General features: G+C 46.6%; 1 long non-coding RNA gene across 1 annotated transcript; it reads left to right on the top strand.

Moving 5' to 3' along the window:
* The first annotated feature begins 1,286 nt into the window (after positions 1-1,286).
* LOC131382443 (uncharacterized) lies at positions 1,287-18,528 on the top strand. The gene is made up of 6 exons (XR_009211943.1): positions 1,287-1,330; positions 5,987-6,132; positions 9,203-9,311; positions 12,508-12,600; positions 16,310-16,489; positions 17,688-18,528. It is a non-coding gene; the product is annotated as an uncharacterized LOC131382443 (long non-coding RNA).
* The last annotated feature ends 558 nt before the right edge of the window (positions 18,529-19,086 follow it).

The following is a 19,086-nucleotide window of genomic DNA, read 5'->3' as shown; positions in this document are numbered from 1 at the left end:
AGCTACACTAAGCTATGATGTTCGGTAGGTTAAGTGTATTGAATGCACCTTTGACGACCATGGTATTTTCAACTTAGGATGGGTTTACTGGGATGTAACCCCCATGGTAAGTCAAGGAGTATCTGTATATACACCCACAAAACTACGGAGAAGAAAGGTATTTCCCAAGCCTACCTTAAAGATAAGCAACGCTATCCCGTTTCCGGGAGCCCAGGGGTCCTGCGCTGAGCAGCAGCCTCCCTTGGGCGTTCCAGCTCTTCTGTGCAGCGCCGGGCGCTCTCACGCAAATGCTGCCTCCTTCAGCGCGGGTCTTATAAAGTTGTGCTGTTCTGGATGTTGTTATTTCTAGCTTGTGTTGCACATTTCAGTATTTCCCAAACAGAACATACTGTCCATCACTTAATGTTTTCTACCCGATTCTAATCATTGTCCATATCCATTCAACAACTTTAAGCGTTCAGGGAAGGCACTAGTGCCCGGCTCTGGGCTGGACGACGGAGCTATCTGAGAACTAGAGGCCGGAGCTACCTCGGGAGCCTCGCGGCGGGAACGGGTCCCAAGGCCTGCGGCGACAGTACCTGGAGGTAGCCCAGGCCATACACACACTAGAGCCTGGGGGAGCTGCTGGCCAGGAGGCCAGGGCAGCAGGTGCGCGCAGGGCCCTAGCAGAGCTCCTCCAAGAGGGGGTCTTCAGAAATAACCCCTGCGAAGAAGGAGTGGGAGGTGCTCTGGCTGCAGCCCCCTCCCCCCGCCACCCTCGGGGAATAACCCAATACGTCTATTGAAAAAGAAGCCGGCCTACGTTGCTTAATCCAGAATTTATCAAGCATACATGGTCACAGAACACCCCCTCCTGCTGGTCTGGTATGACATCATTACTTTTTTGAGAACTGTTGTGTTTATCATGCAGAATACCTTCAGCCAGCCTAACCGCCAGCTTCCTCCGGGATGGGTTTTCCTCACCCTGCAGCCCAGGATGTGGGAAAGACCCTGCGCCTGCTGTGCCCGCCCTCCCGCGCACGCGCGCCCACCCCACCTGGCCCTGTTCCCGCCCCCTCTCCGCCCTTCTTCGCCCTGTCCCCGCCCCCTCCGCACGCTGTTCTGTCCGCCCCTGCTCCTTCCGCTCCCGGCCCCGCCCCGCTCCCCGCGAGAATGGGGGCCTCTGCTCACACCAGATTGGTCGGACGGCATCACGTGACCTCATCTCTGGGATTCGCTTGCTATTCCCGAAAAGGTGGAAAGGATTTGGGGTGGACAATCGCGGAGCCTCCCACTGGCTTTAGGGAGAGAGAGGGCTGGGGTACAGGAGAGCCCTGGGGAGCAGGCAGAGGTGGGTTGGCGAGGGCCTTGTGTGACTTGGGCTGAGAAACTTCCCTTATTCTCTGGCGCTGGCAGTTGTCAAACTGGGTCTTGTAGATGCTAAGTCTCCATAGAGGTATCTTAGGTATGTTGCAAATGCTTGATTTGAATTACTTTTTTTTTAAACAAACGTATTTTAAATGATTTTTAAAGCTTAAATGATTTTAAAAGACTGCTAAATGTGCTGTGTCTCATTTATGGTTGCTTATTCACGTGCAAGAGGAGCTGGCTCTGTTATCAACAAAAGGGCTGCTGGTTCCCTCTGGCGGTGATTTTGAAACTTTTTAAGCAGCAAAACCCCCTTCCAAACCGAGAATTCTGCGGTGCTTCAATCATTAAGACTGATAGAAGCTATATTTATTGGGATAGAGTGATTTTATAATCTTTATTATGCAATTGATAACTTAGGGAAAGAAAGATTGAGCTGCAAAGAGGGAAGGCAGAGGAGAAGGGAGACATCACCAGGCTGTAGGTGGGAGAGGGAGTGGAATGGTGGCTCAGACAGGTGCAGGCGGAGTGAAGGACTCACAGGAAGAGAGTCTTGCCTTTCCAGCTCCCAGCTCTTTTTTGCTGATGGATTGGATATGGGGCCACAGGGTAGCAAGAGAGAAAACCAGGATGACTCCTGAGATTTTGGCTTGAGCAACTGGGCAGATTCTGGTGCCAGTTGTTGAGGTGGAGTGTGGGAAACTGAACATGCCTTCGTGTGTGTGGGTACACTTTGGGGCGGTTACAGGAGGTAGTGGTAACGAATGATAACAACAGAACATCAGGGTAAGCCTGATAAAGAATTATAAAAATCAGGCCATCAGGGTAAACTCAACGGAACTACTGATGCAAATTGAATAGCCTCTGGCTGTTTACTAAAAATGGAATGAGGGATAGTAACTGTAGCTTTAATTCCATAACAACACAGCTAAAAATCTACCATAGCTGTGTAGTCACTTGCTGGCTACCTGAATGCATTCAGGTTTTTTCTAAATAATAGAATTATCTAATCATTCTCTATTTTTGAATTGGCATGTTCCTTTGGGTGTTAAGTTTCTTTTCTGCCCCCAAAAGTTTGGTGACAAGGATGGGACACCTTCAGTGAGCCTTTCCACTGGGCAAATTGGAGGATGTGTAGCCATCTTCGGTCAGACAAGAGGTCCTGCTTGCTGAAGTCTTTCTTCAACACATTGACTCAATAAGTCCATCATTTGATTGACCCTACTGTCGTAGCTTACACCAGAGAAAAATCATGGTCATGTGTAAAGCTATATCCTCTCCCTAGCTCAAATACAGGGAATAGAACCTATAACTGGAGAACTAGAAAGAGAATCATAAAGGACATTTGCCTTGTAGTAGTCTCCTTATATTAACTATGAAAAAGGAAGGAAAAGTGACAAAGAAGGTTAGCTTGCTTACATATTTTTACAAGATCTGATAGAAATATATTTTTGGTATGTCTGACAGTTGTAATACTCAACCTCTTAACCTCCTGTTGTGTGACCTAACTAATTTTAGTAATAAACTTATGTTGAGCTTTCTTTTCTATACCTTTAGCAGAGGAACCAAGGTATCTCTTTGTGTTTACCTATGAAGGCTTTCCATATTGGTGACACTGCATCGCCAGGGATTCAGAGATTTGCCTATTATAATCTCTAGGCCTTTACAAAAGAACTTAAAGAAACTTTCCCCACCTCAGGAGTCCATATATGGAGATATATGGATGATTTATTGATAGGTAACACCTCATGTGCTTGTAAACAAGATATATTAGGCCAGACATGGTGGCTCACGCCTGCAAAACCAGCACTTTGGGAGGCTGAGGTGGGCAGATTGCTTGAGCTTAGAGTTCGAGACCAGCTTGGGCAACATAGTGAAACCCTATCTCTACAAAAACATAAAAATGAGACAGGCCTGGTGGTGGGTGCCTGTAGTCCCAGCTACTTGAGAGGCTGAGGTGGGAAGATCACTTGAGCCTGGGAGGTGGAGGTTACAATGAGCCAAGCTCGCACCACTGCACTCTAGTCTGGGTGACAGAGTGAGACCCTGTCCCCAAAACAAAAACAAGATACATTAGCTTTACCAAAATTCTAGCCTCTCAAGGGCATAAAGCTCCTTTAGATAATTTCTAACATCGTTAGACCGAGGTCAGGTATTTGGAATATTTGTTGTTGGCTGATGGATGGGAAATAGTTCCGTCCCCAAAGCCACCTCTTTTACAAATGAAGCAATAGCTCCATGTAGCAACAGCTCTGTCACTGCGAAGAAATAGCTCCACCTTGTTGAGGTTGGTGTGCATTGCAGGCAATGGGTCCCTGTCTTTTCTGAGAGGCAAGCCACTCATGGTGGTGCTACGCGAAGCATCACTAGGTACATTTTTGCAATAGCTAGGAGAAGCTAAAGAAGCTTTCGGATCCTTAAGTAGCCATTGTTTTCCTGCCTGTACTTGGAGTCAGTTCCTAGCTGGTCATCTCTTCTCCCTTTTCTGTAAGGAGAATAACGGTGCTGTTAGTGATGGGTGTGCTTCCTCAAACACTAGCCTTTGGTTGGCTTTTGTGTACCACTGGATTCTGTTGCTCCAGGGATGCCAGGCTGTTTAGAAGTCACTCCAACATTGGGTCTCTGCTTGGGAAGGTGCAGGCCTTGGCTCGGGGTTGTAATTGTTTGGGCCTTGTGCCATTGCTGCTGCTTTGTCTTTTTTTTTTGTTTTTTTTTGTTTTTTTTTTGAGACAGAGTCTAACTGTTGCCCAGACTGCAGTACAGTGGCGCTCACTGCAACCTCCACCTCCCAGGTTCAAGCGATTCTTCTGCCTCAGCCTCCCAAGTAGCTAGGATTACAGGTGTGCACCATCATGCCCAGCTAATTTTTGTATTTTTAGTAGAGACAGGGTTTCACCATGTTGGCCAGGCTGGTCTTGAACTCCTGACCTCAAGTGATCCACCCACCTCGGCCTCCCAAAGTACTGGGATTACACGTGTGAGCCACCACACCTGGCCTGTTGCTGCTGCTTTTTAAAGTTCCTACGACACAGCACTTGTCAGTGCTCTGTAAGCGTTACTGGCTGACCCTAGTGGGATTCTAGGAAGGTGTGAACTTTGAGCCCAGTGACTCTGTTGCCAGATCCTGACTGGACAGCAGCACAACCACCTCGCAGCCTTCAATGAAGATGCGTGGCCTCCATCTGATTCATCATATAGTCTTGTTCCCAAGTTAACTTAATAGCATTCATTGATGCGTCTTACGTGAGAGACACAGGAGGAGACAGAAAAGCACCCAATGTAGAAGTCAGTTCTCATGGGATTCTAGAGGCTTGCATTCCCCCCACACATAAAGTCAGCCCAAGCAATGGAACTCAGCTGTTATGTGAGCTGTAACAGTCACTACTGGTCTTAATGTGTGTATCTATACCAGTAGCAAATGTGCGTTTGGGGTCTGTCATGCTGTGGGACAAATTAAAAAATAGAGGCTTTGCAATACTAATGGGAATGACAGCGTCATGGGGAAAGTAACTGCCCCTTTCTGTAGTTCATACCAGCTCTGTGGAGGCCCTGGTGGGAGGATGTGGGGAGCTTCATTAGCTGTTTTGTAGGTGCCACTCAAGTCATTTATCAGCATCCAAGCCTGGGGATTAAGGAGGCTGAATGGAGGCAGGGGCAGTGGGGACAGGAACAGGGGTAGATGGAAAAAATATTAAGGAAGCACTTGGTGCTCACTGGAAGGCAGAGTTGTCTAGGAAAGTGTCTGGGCCTCTGGGTTGGGTGATTAGGTGAGTGGCTGAGACATTCGCACATTCACTATTACTAGAAATACAGGAAGAGAGGGTGCAAATTTGTAGGACTCATTTATGGTCACGTTGAATTTAAAGTGGATGTAATAATACATGTTGATGTCATTCTGAGTGGTGACAGAAATCGGATGCAAAGGAACGTTGTGAACCAGGTGCAAAAATCTTGTACAATAGAGCTCAAGAGATGAAATCTCTGAGGTGTAGGGTGTTACTTAGCTGAATGCTATGAATAAAGATGGAACAAGTATTTTTTTAATGAGGAATTTAAAAAATGGCTGTAGCTATGCACTGACAAGTGAGGAAATAGCCAACTCGACCTGTTGACCCCAGGGTGTTCAAGGTGAAGGAGAAGGCTCTCATTAACATTGCCTCACAAGAGAACCAGACTTCAGGGAGAGGAGAGCAGAAGGTGATTATATTATGGGTTAGGTGGAAGTTGTGGGGACATGAAATGGTGTCCTAAAAGGTATTTTCAGTTTTCTCTGAAGGATGATACCTTCATCTAGGCCTTCAAAGATTACTCTTTTAATAACTTCCCAAGTACAATAACTGCACATAGTCAAAGATGGTCAAGTACAAATGAAGTAAGATACCATGAAGGAAAATCAGCAGCACCACCCCACCTCCCAAAAAATTAACAATGGATTCTTAAAGACTTAAATGTTGAAATAATCAGATGTAGAATATAAAACAAATCTTACTATGTTTAATCAAGACAAACTTGAAAATATTTGCGGGGAATAGGAAAGTGTATAAAGTTATATAGTAGTATTGAAAAAAAAAGAACAGAACTTTTAGAAGAAACCAAGATTAAAAACTCAGGTGAAATCTCTTGACTTGCTTGTTGCTAGGATATTCTCTCTGGGACCCCTGAGCCCATCTAACCTCTAGTCCGTCCATCAATTGATTACTGCTCAGTCACCTCAGACGATACCACTGGGAGCAGGAGAACTGCCTAGCTGAGCCCTGCCTGAATGTCTGACTCATACCTCATGGTGTAAATGAAAGTGAATACCCAGCCACACCTGGGTAAAGACCTAGACAGAAGCCCAGGAGTCTGTTTCTCCCACCCCTGCCTCACCTCCCAAAGCACTTACTATCTTTTTCTTTTTCTTTTTCTTTTTTTTTTTTTTTTGAGACGGAGTCTCGCTCTGTCACCCAGGCTGGAGTCCAGTGGCACGATCTCAGCTCACTGCAAGCTCTGCCTCCCGGGTTCACGCCATTCTCCTGCCTCAGCCTCCCGAGTAGCTGGGACTGCAGGTGCCCACCACCACGCCCAGCTAAGTTTTTGTATTTTTAGTGGAGCCAGGGTTTCACCATGTTAGCCAGGATGGTCTCAATCTCCTGATCTCGTGATCTGCCTGCCTTGGCCTCCGAAAGTGCTGGGATTACAGGTGTGAGCCACTGTGCCCTGCCAACCTGCTATCTTGACCTTCATGATCCGTAGCACAGTGCACTCCTAAATACTGCGTATGTGTCCCTAAACAACATACTGTATCCATAACATTTAAAATCTTACTGACTGTGAAGTGTGCCATTATCTTATGTACCAATAAGGAAAAATGATGCAATTAAACTGACACTTTCTTGATTAGAATTTTCATTTTATGCTTATTAAAAAGAATACTTATCACTTGTAACTTACTAACTCCAGCTGATGCCTCACACATACATGAAAACAAATTAAAAATTCTTAAGCAGCTCAAACTGCCAAAAAGGCCAGCTGTGCAGTTGGACTCAGCCAGACACTCAGCAGTGGCACCAGCAGCTCCTCTATATGAGCTATGATGAGGCTCTGGAAGTTTGAAGATGATGTCACCTATTGGCTAATGAGGTCAAATGGTCTTGACTTTTGTGGTAATTATGATGCTAAGACTGCCAGCAGTCTGCAAGAAAGCCCAGAAACAGTGGAGATGTACTATGGTAAGAAATTCTCAATGGCCAGCACTCTTTTTGCATAGAGAATGATACAGCAAGGGAAACACAGACACAGACAATCTGGGTCAAAAGTGATGTGGAGAATGTGGAGCCCAATTAGGAAGAGGTTTTAAAACTACCTGAACCAGAATATTTTGCTTAATTTTTCTTTTTTAATGCATGCACAAGCGTAATATATAATAAAATCTATGTGCACACACATCATAAATTTTCTTTTTATAAGCATAAAATGAAAATTCTAATCAAGAAAGTATTTTTTTGTTTAACTGCATCGTTTTTCATTATCTGTATGTATACTTCATATTCGATAGAGTTTAAATGTGTTAATTAAAAAAATCACAAATTTATAAAGGTAGAGAGAAGACTTTATTTCTTATAAGGGTTAGCGTCTGTAAGGTGGCCATTCCTCAGGCTGGGAAACGTAGCCTCTGGCAAAGCCCACAGGCATTTTCAAAGAGGAGGGGCTGAGGTAGGAGCTTTGTGCCGAACAGGTTGGCTGAACATTCATATTCAACAGCTTACAGGAGGAGCTATGAATATGCATGAAGACTATCCTGATGCATGCGTATTGAACACACATGTGTGTAACCCATGACCTATATCCACCTCGGGCAGGAGACTTAACGTTTAAATCTATTACAATTAAGCCCTGCACGTGAAAAGATCTTTTCAGGACCTGAAGGCAGCCTCTGTAAACTGGCCAGAACCAGTCTGTGGTGATTGGTCTTGTTATCTGGAGAAAGTTACTGAAATCCATTTGTTGTCCAATCAAAGCTGTAGTTATGGCTGATGAAACAGTGGGCTCAGTTAGTCATTGTCTAGTGGCGAGCTACAAATTGCTTTAATTTTGTTTATCTCATGGCCAGTGCTTGTTTTGCTGCTAGAGAAAAAGAAGAACCTTATGACAGTTAGAAAATAGTTTATTCTTTAAAGCGTAGGGGTGTGGGACTTAACCCTTGCCTGACATGGCCTTGGGTCCTGTTTATAATGTGTCATCTTACTGCCACAGAGCCTGTTCTGTCAGTCTTACGGCCTCTATTTTAACGTGAATGCTGGTCAGTTGTGTGTATAGTGCAAGCAAAAGGGAGGGGGGATAACGAGGCACGTCTGACCTCCCATTCCATCATGGCTGAGAACTCAGTTTTTAAGGTTTTTCTGGGGTCCTTTTGCCCAAGAGGGGGTACATTCAGTTGGCAGGGGACTTAGGATTTTATGCAGTGGCTCACACCTGTAATCCCAGCACTTTGGGAGGCCGAGGTGGGTGGATCATGAGGTCAAGAGATTGAGATCATTCTGTCCAATACGGTGAAACCCCGTCTCTACTAAAAATACAAAAATTAGCTGGGCATGGTGGTGCACACTTGTAGTCCCAGCTACTCAGGAAGCTGAGGCGGGAGAATCACTTGAACCAAGGAGGCAGAGGCAGTAGTGAGCTGAGATCGCGCCACTGTACTCCAGCCTGGGCGACAAAGGGAGACTCCATCTCAGAAAAAAAAAGGAAAAAAAATTTACGGATGTTATGATACCGTACGTTGTGTAGGGATGCATATGCAGGTGAACAAATGAAACACAGCAAGGAATTGACTATGGTAAAAGTCAAGATGGTGGGCACCATGGGGGTTGAGGCAGGGGTCAGGGAGAGAACCTTGGCTTCTGGCAGGCTGTAGATCTTCACCTAGGTGTGGTTGGGCATGACTTTTACTATTATTGGGTGAATTATAAATACATGTTTTATGCACTTTTCTATGTGTGTTATTTTCATAATTAAAAAGTTTAAGGTCAGGCGTGATGGCTCACGCCTGTAATCCCAGCACTTTGGGAGGCTGAGGTGGGTGGATCACTTGAGGTCAGGAGTTGGAGACTAGCCTGGCCAACAAGGTGAAACCCTGTCTCTACTAAAAATACAAAAATTAGCCGGGCATGGTGACGGGCGCCTGTAATCCCAGCTACTCGGGAGGCTGAGGCAGGAGAATGGCATGAACGTGGGAAGCAGAGCTTGCAGTGACCCGAGATTGTGCCACTGCACTCCAGCCTGGGTGACAGAGTGAGACTCCATCTCAAAAAAAAAAAAAAAAGTTTGAAATACATTATAAACTCAAGTTATAAACTTGGTATCCTTTCACCTTTAGGAATGACCTTGTTCCTGGAGAAACTGCTGCAGAATGAAAGCTCCAGGGGCTTGGGTACAGCAAGTAGGCTATGCATTTCCCACCAGCAGGAATCTAGCTCCTGGCCAAGGTGAGCTATTCAACACTTAACTATAAAGTAGTTATGTGTGTCAACTATAAAGCAGCCATGGGTGTCATCCTCCCGGGAGGCAGATCCCAATTTGCGGAGAAGACCCGGCCAGCAGGAAGATGCCAGCCTCATCCTCTAGGCTGGGATTGGGACGCTTTCCAGAAGGAATGACCTCTGTGCTTGAGTTGGTTGGTGGGCGCAATGGATTCTTTAACACTGGGGAAATTCATACAGATGAAAGTGAGAGACATGTGGCAGTGAACTATAAATGTTAGCCAGGTCTTAGAAATGCTAGGGGCGGGACACACAAACCTTGTGAGAAGAAAAATAAGCTTTTGTGGAAGTGAGGTTTGGAGGCCAAGAGTCCTTTAAGTGTCTTAAAGGATCCACTGTGCATCCTTTGTTAGTGGTGGGTGTGCTTCCTCCAACACTAGCCTTTGGTTTACTTTTATGTGCCACTGGATTCTGTTGCTCCAGGGATGCCAGGCTCTTTAGAAGCCATCCTAGCAGCTGGTCTCTGCTTGGGAATGTACAAGCGTTGGCTCTGGGACATGTAATCGCCTGTGCCTCCTGATGTAGTTTCCAAGCATCCACTGAGGTTTCTTTCACTTTGGGGGAAAAGATGAGAGGCCCTGCACTTAAACAATTTGGAAGCAGAAATCCAAACACCAGGGACCTGAGTGCAGCAAGGGCAGGGTCCTGGGAGGGCCTCTCCAGAGACCCTTCTCCTTCTGGAGCGAGGATGGGGTCATCTTTGCTGAGCAGAAGGCAGCGATGGTTTCCTTTTAGATGCTGTGGGTGCCCCTGTCAGCAAGAGCCCCAGTTGTGGCCTCAGGGGTGGGGAGGAGAGCTCTTTCAGTGTTGTCTTAGGTGTGTGTCTGTGTGTGTCCTAACCCAGTCCTTCCCACACTCCCCCATGTGCTGATCACCATGAGCACCTCTAAGGCCTGGGTCTTTCTATTAGAAACTTATTTGTTAGGGATACAGGGGGCAAAGAAGGCACCTGGCACTCATCTTCGTCTCCAACTTCCATGCTTGGGCAGGATGTCTTTGTCCCTGAGTGAGGTGGTGAGCTTTGCTGGCCCCACAGTCTTACCTGCCTGGTCGGGTGAGCCAAGGGGGACCCTGTCCATGATGTCTGGGCCAAGATGTCCCTGTTGGCGACCCCGGCAGGTCCTCTGTCCTGCTGCTGCTCCTGTGGTCACATAGGGGGTCTACTCCTCATGGACCCACCACCCCCGTGTAGTTGTAATGCAAGTGGGGGGTTCTAATTTTGTCGGCTTTATCTTAGTGAAATAAAGGTTAATATCACAGAACTGAAAACAAAGCTTCTGCTTATTACTAGGGAGTTTCAGCTACTCCCTTTCTGCAAAACAATAAATCCAATCTTAACATTTTCAGCTTTCTCATGATTCTCACTCTCCCTTCTCAGGTGAGATAATCCTAACGATACTCTCGGAGAAATTCTATGTGTATGTATGTGTGTATGTGTGTGTGCGTGTGTGTGTGTGTAACTTTTTCCTTTGCCAGCGGGAATTAAACTTAATTGGTGAAAGAGACAGCAAGAAAACAACAGGCAGTATTTAACACTTTAGGTGAAACAGTGGGGGTTTTAGACACGACGATGATGATTACAGTTGATGGATAAACAGATGGCACCTTATGATCAATTACTCTGAGTATTTTAGAATATGTGAATTGCCTGAGAGATATGTGTTCATATGTGTGTGTGTGTGTGTAGGTGAGTGTGTGTCAGATGTGTGTGCACATGTATGTGTATGGTTGTATAGCCATGTGTATATCAGCATTGGAAATGAATGACTAATATGCCAATCTGTCTTAGGTATGTTCTTTCCTTCTTCTTCTATCATGGGCTGATTAATTAAAAACTAACCTTGTGGGCAGGTGCTGTGGCTCACGCCTGTAATCCCAGCACTTTGGGAGGCCAAGGTGAGCAGATCCCCTGAGGTCAGGGGTTTGAGACCAGCCTGGCCAACGTGGTAAAGCCCTGTCTCTACTAAAAATACAAAAATTAGCCGGCTGTTGTGGCAGGTGCCTGTAGTCCCAGCTACTTGGGAGGCTAAGGCAGGAGAATTGCTTGAACCCAGGAGGTGGAGGTTGCAGTGAGCATAGATCATGCCACTGCACTCTAGCCTGGGCAACAGAGTGAGACTCTGTCTCAAAAAAAAAAAAAAAAAATCCCAAAACAAAAAACCTGGCTAGGCTGTGTGCAGTGGCTCACACCTGCAATCCCAGCACTTTGGGAAGCTGAGGCAGATGGATCACGTGAGCTCAGGAGTTCAAGACTAGCCTAGGCTAGCACCCAGCTACCCCTGAGAAGTAAATGGCAACTTGATAAGCAAGAAGGTAATAGTAGTCTAAAACAACAGGCTGAGAAAGTGGAAGTTAGAGTCAGATGCTTGGTTCCCCTGTAGAAACTGAAGATAACATCTCAACATATGTTCCTGAGTTGGTTTTCAGAAACCCAGACCCCCACCGAACAGATCTGTGGCACATAGACCTCCGATAAGGAGGAACTGAAGGCTGAATTCTGGACTACCATTCTTTGTTCTAAATTTCTTCTTGAAGGGCCTGGAGGGAGTCACACCTGCAAGCCAGAGCTAACATTCTTTCCTGATGACCCCAAATGTATAAACAAAGCTACTTTTCATTAACTAATGGCAAATCAGAAAATCTTTTAATCTACCTATGACCTGTAAGCCCCATCTCTACAAAAAAAGAAAAAAAAAAAAAGAAGAAAAGGAAAAGAAAAAAAGAAAAAATTAGCCAGGTGTGATAGTGCACAGCTGTAGTCCCAGTTGCTTGGAAGGCTTAGGTGGGAGGATCGCTTGAGCCCAGGAGGCGGAGGTTGCAGTTAGCTGAGATCGTGCCACCGCACTCCAGCCTGGGTGGAGTAGAGACTATGTCTCAAAACACAAACAAACAGAAAACTAACCTGGTTCTAAAAATTCAGTTTTTCTCTCAGTGACAATTTTGGGATTGTGCTTCTGCATTTTTGAAGTGTGTAAGATTTTTACTAGCTTCACCAGACCCAAGAACCTAGGAGCTGCTGTAATAGGGGCTACTATTGGGAACTGGGTATTCACAAAGAGGAGGAGATGCATTGATATATTGGGCATTTATTAGCATAAGATAGATGCAATATTTTCTTTTATTTTTCTTTATGTCCCCCCAGGAAATCATATGTGATGTGTAGGGAAGTGTGTGCGGCAGTGGAAGGAATGTGGACCGTTGCCTCCCTCCGCTTGTCTGGATGGCCTTGGATGAGGTAACCCACCTCAGCTTCAGCTGTCTCATGGTACAATGGGGAAAGAAGCCTCATTTTCATTTTCCTGGCTGGGTGGGTTAGGAATGATGCTTCGAGGTGCGGAGGGTTGACGCTGTGCTCAGGACTCCTGCGCTTCACTTTGAACAGATGGGTGACTGGGTGCATGGCATGGTTCTGAAGCCTGCTAACAGGATTGATTTATTTAGAAAGTCAGGTCTGGGGGCTGGGCATGGTGGCTTACGCCTGTAATCCCAGCACTTTAGGAGGCCGAGATGGGCGGATCATCCGAGGTCAAGAGTTCAAGACCAGCCTGGCCAACATGGTGAAACCCCATCTCTACTAAAAAAATAAAAATATAAAAATTAGCTGGGCATGGTGACAGGTGCCTGTAATCCCAGCTACTCAGGAAGCTGGGACAGGAGAATCGCTTGAACCTGGGAGGCAGAGGTTGCAGTGAGCCGAGATCCTGCCATTACACTCCAGCCTGGGCACGACAAGAGTGAAACTCCATCTCAAAAAAAAAAAAAAGAAAAAGAAAAAGAAAAAAGTCAGGTCCAACTAAGTGATTCCCCGCCCCCCCCCCCTTTTTCTTTTTTAAAAGCAGGATTGATGGGGAAACCTCCCCTCTGTTTCTGGAGGGGAGACCCCTGGTGCAGGGGAACAGGCAAGTTCACACGTGTGGGGGCTGCACATACTGAAAGCGTGGGCCCATGGTTGAGAGCCAGCTCTTCCTGGGAGTTTCTTGACCTGTTGTAAAGGATGAAAAGTGGCATAAGATCTCCATGGGGCACTTTATCAGGAGAGAGATCTTGGAAAAAAAATACTCCCTTTAAGAGAGTTTCTTCTCTAAATGGGAAAGTGGCTTTTGAAGGCTGTGAAAGTAAAACACTTAAAATTGAAGAATGAATTCAAGGGCTATAAATGGGGCAGTTTTCACATACTTCTATTCAGGCATATCTTTTGGTTTGGGGATTTTTTTCGGCCTGATGATCTTCATTGGATTCCAGAAAAATGTTTCTAAGTGAATATTATTTAACCATTTTGTTGTACTGACTTATACCTGGTAGGATAAAAGCAAGCCACACATTTTTTCATTTTCCTGAGACAGAGCAGGGACCCTATTTTAGGGCCTGTGGCCCCCCAAGCATGGAAATAAAGGAAAATCTTGAGTTCCTTTAAGGGAAATTCCAGGTACCCAGCTAGCCCTGAGAAGTAAATGAGCAACTTGATAAGTAAAAAGATAGTAGTCTAAAAGAACCGCCAACGCCAAGGAAGTTAGAGTCAGATGCTTGGTTCCCAATGGAAACTAAAGATAACATCTTAACATATGTCCCAGAGTTGTTTTGCAGAAACCTGGACCCCCACCAAACAGATCTGTGGCACATAGGCCTCTGGGAAGGGGGACCTGAAGACTGAATTCTAGACCTGAATTCTTTGTTCTAAATTTCTTCTTGAAGGGCCTTGAGGGAGTCACACCCACCAGCCAGAGCTAACATTCTTGTCTGATGACCTCAAATTTATAAAGAAAGCTTTTCATTACCTAATTGTAAATCAGAAAATCTTTGAATTTACCTATGACATGTAAGCCCATTGTTTTAAGATATCCCATCTTTTTGGGCCAAAACCAATGTGTAACTCCCACGTACTGACTTCAATTTTGCCTATCACCTTTGCTTTCATGAGATTTACCCTTGCCTTTAGAAACCTTTTGGGCAAGCCATTGGGGAAGTCAGAATTTAAACATTCGCTGCTGGTCGTCCTGCTTTGTGCCTTGCAAATAAATGCCTTCCTTTCTGCCATGGCAAAACCCATGTGGATAGCTGGTCTTACTGTGTTGGGCAAGCAGGCCCCACATTGGTTCTACAACCTTCCCTCTGCCCCTTTAATGGTCTCTCTGGATGTTTTGGGCAGACTCCAATATTTTCCCAGTCCCTCTCAGACCCATCTGGTATAACATGAAACCTTTAAACTCCTAGCTCAGCTATTTGTCCTTCTAACATCCATCTCCCTTCTTCCTTAAGAATGGAATCCTGATTTTGTTTGGGTGTTAATGTGCCCGGACAGAAACCTCCCTTCCTCAGCCTCTGGTGCATCTGCACATTGCCAGGTGACACAGTCTGGTGATGAGTTACCATCTGATGGTTTTGGGCAAAGCTTTTGCTTTTGTGGCCTAGGCATGTTCCTTCTTTGCTTACCTCTCTTGATAGACAAACAGGAGGCCAGAGTATCAGCCATCTGTGGCCAAAGAATGGGGGAGTGAAGCCAGGGTGAGCGCCTTCCTGGGACTGCCTCCTTTGGCATTTGCTATGCTTAAGATACCCTCTCCCGGATATGTGGAGGCCACTGTCAGTTGGGTTGTCTTTTGCTTGCAGCTGAATGTGGTCCTTGATGACACATCTGGGGTCTATGAGTGTTTCTGTGGGGGCAGAGTGCTCCTGCGCCAACACAGCCTCAGGAAGGGCCTCTCTCAACTCTGCTTCAGTGTCCCATCAGGAAAGAGGGAGGAAGGGATTGGATCAGGAAGAGGGAGTGGCCTGGAACACCACTCACTCAGCCTGGGGGTCTCTGTGAGTGTCCTCCATGTCCTCGTCCTGTTCAATCCTGATGTCCTCAGGGGCTAGGAACTGTCTTGCCCTCATTCTCAATAAGCCTAGAATGAGGCTGGTCCCTGAGGAGGGGACACCTGGGAGCACACATTCAGATTGGTGCTCAGGTGGTCACAGCCAGCTCGCAGACAGCCAGTGGGCCAGATTGGGGCACCCCACCCACCCGTGGGAGAGCACACACAGCCTAATGTGCTAGGTGTCTGAGACCATGTGCATCAGTGGGTCCTGAGTCTAGTAGGTGGTGGGACAGGGTGTTGCACGGAGGATGCCTCATCCTCAAACCACAGTGGGTCTTTCAGGTTCACTTTTATTTTTTTGAGATGGAGTCTCACTCTGTCTCACAGGCTGGAGTGCAGTGGCGCAATCTTGGCTCACTGCAACCTCCGTCTCCTGGGTTCAAGTGATCCTTTTACCTCAGCCTCCCGAATAGCTGGGATTATAGGTGTGCACCACCACACCCAGCTAATTTTTGTATTTTTTTTAGTAGAGACGGGGTTTTGCCATGTTGGCCAGGCTGGTCTCAAACTCCTGACCTCAGGTGATTTGCCTGCCTCGGCCTCCCAAAGTGTTGGGATTACACGTGTGAGCCACTGCACTCAGCCAGGCTCACATTTTTGTTAGAAGTTGCATTAGGGAGTCTCCCACAGTGCAGAGAGAGAGAAGAGGGAGGAGCTAACATTTCTTGCATAGCTAGTATCTTTCCATCAGGACTTAGCATGGTCCTGCAGCCACCCAGAGAGGTGGTTACTAAAACTGCCATGGCAGAGGTAAAGCAAGGAAGAAGTGCAGTGATGCCTCCAAACCTCTGAGGGAAGAGGCCGCGCATTCCACCCATCTCCAACAGGGAAGCCCCTGCACTTTCTGTAGCAGCGGGGACGGAAAGAAATGTAAAAGTTCCGTTTCACAGACCGGCTCATGAAGAATTCTGAGCAATTGAATTGAATAATAAAATTAGTGTTTTAAATCTTGTTATAAATTTAAAAAAATTTAAATTCATCGAGACTTTCCTTCCTGGCTCTTCTCCTCTGAGTTCCCGACTGTGCACTTTGCGTCTTACTCAGATATGAAGGCATCTTGCTGTCTCTGTCTTTCCGCTTGCTCAGGCCTCAATCCTGGTAGTCACCTGGACTCCTCCTGAATTTCCCGCATGTCCTGCAGCAGTGACCCCATCTGACACATTGTCCCCCAGTGAAATCATAGCTCTTGAGGGCAGGGTGTGTTTCTTTGTTTTCCTGCCTGGTGTGTGGTGACCCTGTGTGACCGTGGCGCAGATCAGGAGCTCGGTGAGTTTAAGAGAAAACAACAATTCCTATACTCACTGCCTTAAGTCAGAATCTTTTCTTCCTGGGCCTGCCTCTCCCATTAGCCCAGGGCTGTTTGCAGCCACAGACCCCTCTGAGCCACTTCTGTGTTTCCAGGGTTGGCCACCAGCAGGGGCTCAGGAAATGTTTCTTGAACTAAGTTGAACAGATCAGAGCAGCTGGGACGTCAACAGGTGAACCTAGATGAGGGGAGATAGGGCAGGCATGTAGCCCATCAGGCCCAGGACCAGCACAAGTCGCTTACCTGGGAGGTGCAGGAGAGGAGCAGGGAGAGCAGGCAGGGCTGCCAGCAGGGGAGCCAGCTACCCTGGTGGGCAGCTGGAAACGCTGGGCTGGTGCAGACATACCAACTCTCAGGGGTGGTACTCTGGGGCTCCCGCCAGCGGCCACAGGGAGGCAGGATGGTGGTGTGGAGATGCAGAGACTGCACTGGGGCAGGGGGCGGGCTGAGCCACTGTGTGGTGGGTCTGAGGGGTGAGTGGTCCTCTGCAGCAGCTGCTACTCACTGGGGAGGGTGCAGTCATCCTGGGGTAAGGCATCCTGATTCAGGATGGGAGGGAGCAGGTAGGAGCACCCCAACAAACTGCTGGGGTCACTACTTCCATCATGCTCATTCTTGAACTGAGGGTGAGAAGCACCAGGATGTGGCTGCCACATGAGTGGAGCACTGCACATGGGGCCAGGGCAGCCAGGGCTCTGTTTTAATAAGGTAACAGCTTTGGATCTGGGTGGACCCAGATTCAAATCCTGCTTGTAACCCTTGCCAGCTGCTTAATCATAGGCAAATTACTTGGCCTCTCAGCCATGTTTTCCTTGGTGGTGAAATGGAGTCAGATAGCTCCCCAGCAGGATGGCCATGCCCCTACATGGTAGGTGCAGGCAGGAGGCTTGGGGCATCCTAGGTCCAAGGCAGGCCACACACGTTTGCATCCCCTCCCTCTATCAGCCCAGTGCCACCTAATAACCACATGCTGTTTTTATCAGCTAAGATAAAGCTAGCTGCTATAATAGATCAACCTCAGCTTCTCGGTGGCATTGACTTAACACCTTAGAATTTTATTCCTTACTCAAGGAAGCCCCGTCCATGGAGGTGAGAAGTGGAGGGTGCTCTCTGCACTTCTCACAGGCCCAGGCTGACAGAGTCCCTGCCATCCCCAAGGTCCAGTCCTGGATACCCTTGGCATTGACATGTGGCTGCAGATAGTGGAAGAGAGAGAGAGTAGAAGACCTGCCTGAGCTCACTGAGCATGTGTCAACTTCATTCCCAGTCCATGGCTGGAGCGTAGTCACATGGTGCAGGGCTGCAAAGGCTGCCAGGAAGTGTGTTCCATACTGTGTGCCCAGAGAAAGGGAAGGGGTTTGGTGGAAGTTTGCCAGTTGCATCACAGCGCTGCTGTGACAATTGAAATCAAATGCATGAAGGCACTGGCTTTCACATAGGTCAGGTGTCATGACTGCTACAAGCTGGGTTTTCCTCCAGCTTGTACTCCTGTCCAGACAGAGCATCTATGTTTTTTTTTTCTATCTACTGAATCAGAGAACCTGCCTTTCTCAGGACAGAGTCCAAATTCCCAACTTGCATCAAATGAGATTTTCTTACCAGTAATAAATAGTGGGATGTCTACAGACATTTGCAAGGTGTTCATTGCACCTCGTGATTTCTCCCTTGGCAGGGACCTGTGGCCACTGTGTCCAGCTCAGGACACTGACAAAACACCAGGCTTAGGATTTTTTTCCCCACAATACAACTAGATCCTGACCAAGGGTTTTTGATGAAAATCAGATTTTGAAGACTGCTCTGGTTTATAAGAGCTTCCTCATGAAGAAGACTTTGTAGACCTCACCATTTACAGATATGAGAGACAAGTTTCCTTCTGAGTGATCTGATTCTGCTCTGATGTCCCTGGGAACACACATTGGAGTCAATATCTCCACTCTTTTCAAATTAAATTAGCTCCCTCTAGGGAGCCAGATAAAAGAATGATGCAAAGAAATGCAACAATATAGATTATCCCATTTTTGATGCTTGGGTTAAATTTTATTAAAGTGACTGTTCTGTATTGCCCAAACCATCTATTTTGAGAATGATTTGTCATTATTTCTAAAAACGTACTTATAACTCTGCCCTAAATTTTAACTAAATCTGAAAAACATACTTAAATTCTGCCTAAGTGATGACTTAATCCACATTTAAAGGACTTCCTTGGATGAAGGATACTGAAAGTTTAAACTTTGCAACCTGTCTTTTTACTACCCTTTTCTGTTCATCTTAGATCAGCTTAATGACATAAACTAGTCATAATACAGCAGGTATTTGAAGACATAAAAACCATAGTCCTGTGTTTGGAAACTATTCTTCTTTAAGAAAATATATGCCACTCTGCAAGAAGCCAGATGTCTTTCCACTGGGGCACATCTGGCTGATGGTGGCACTGCTCATGTCCTCTCTGTCCAGGTTGACCACATGCCCCAGTTTGCTGACCACATCCAGTTTTGCCTGTTGTTATAGCATCACAATAGGGCCCCCATTCACTCTCAAAAGTGTCCCATTTTGGATC

Source organism: Hylobates moloch, unplaced genomic scaffold (assembly GCF_009828535.3).
Source record: "Hylobates moloch isolate HMO894 unplaced genomic scaffold, HMol_V3 SCAFFOLD_24, whole genome shotgun sequence".
NCBI lineage: Eukaryota > Metazoa > Chordata > Mammalia > Primates > Hylobatidae > Hylobates > Hylobates moloch.
The sequence above is the reverse complement of the archived record's forward strand: the minus strand, read 5'-3'. Positions and strand labels throughout refer to the sequence as shown.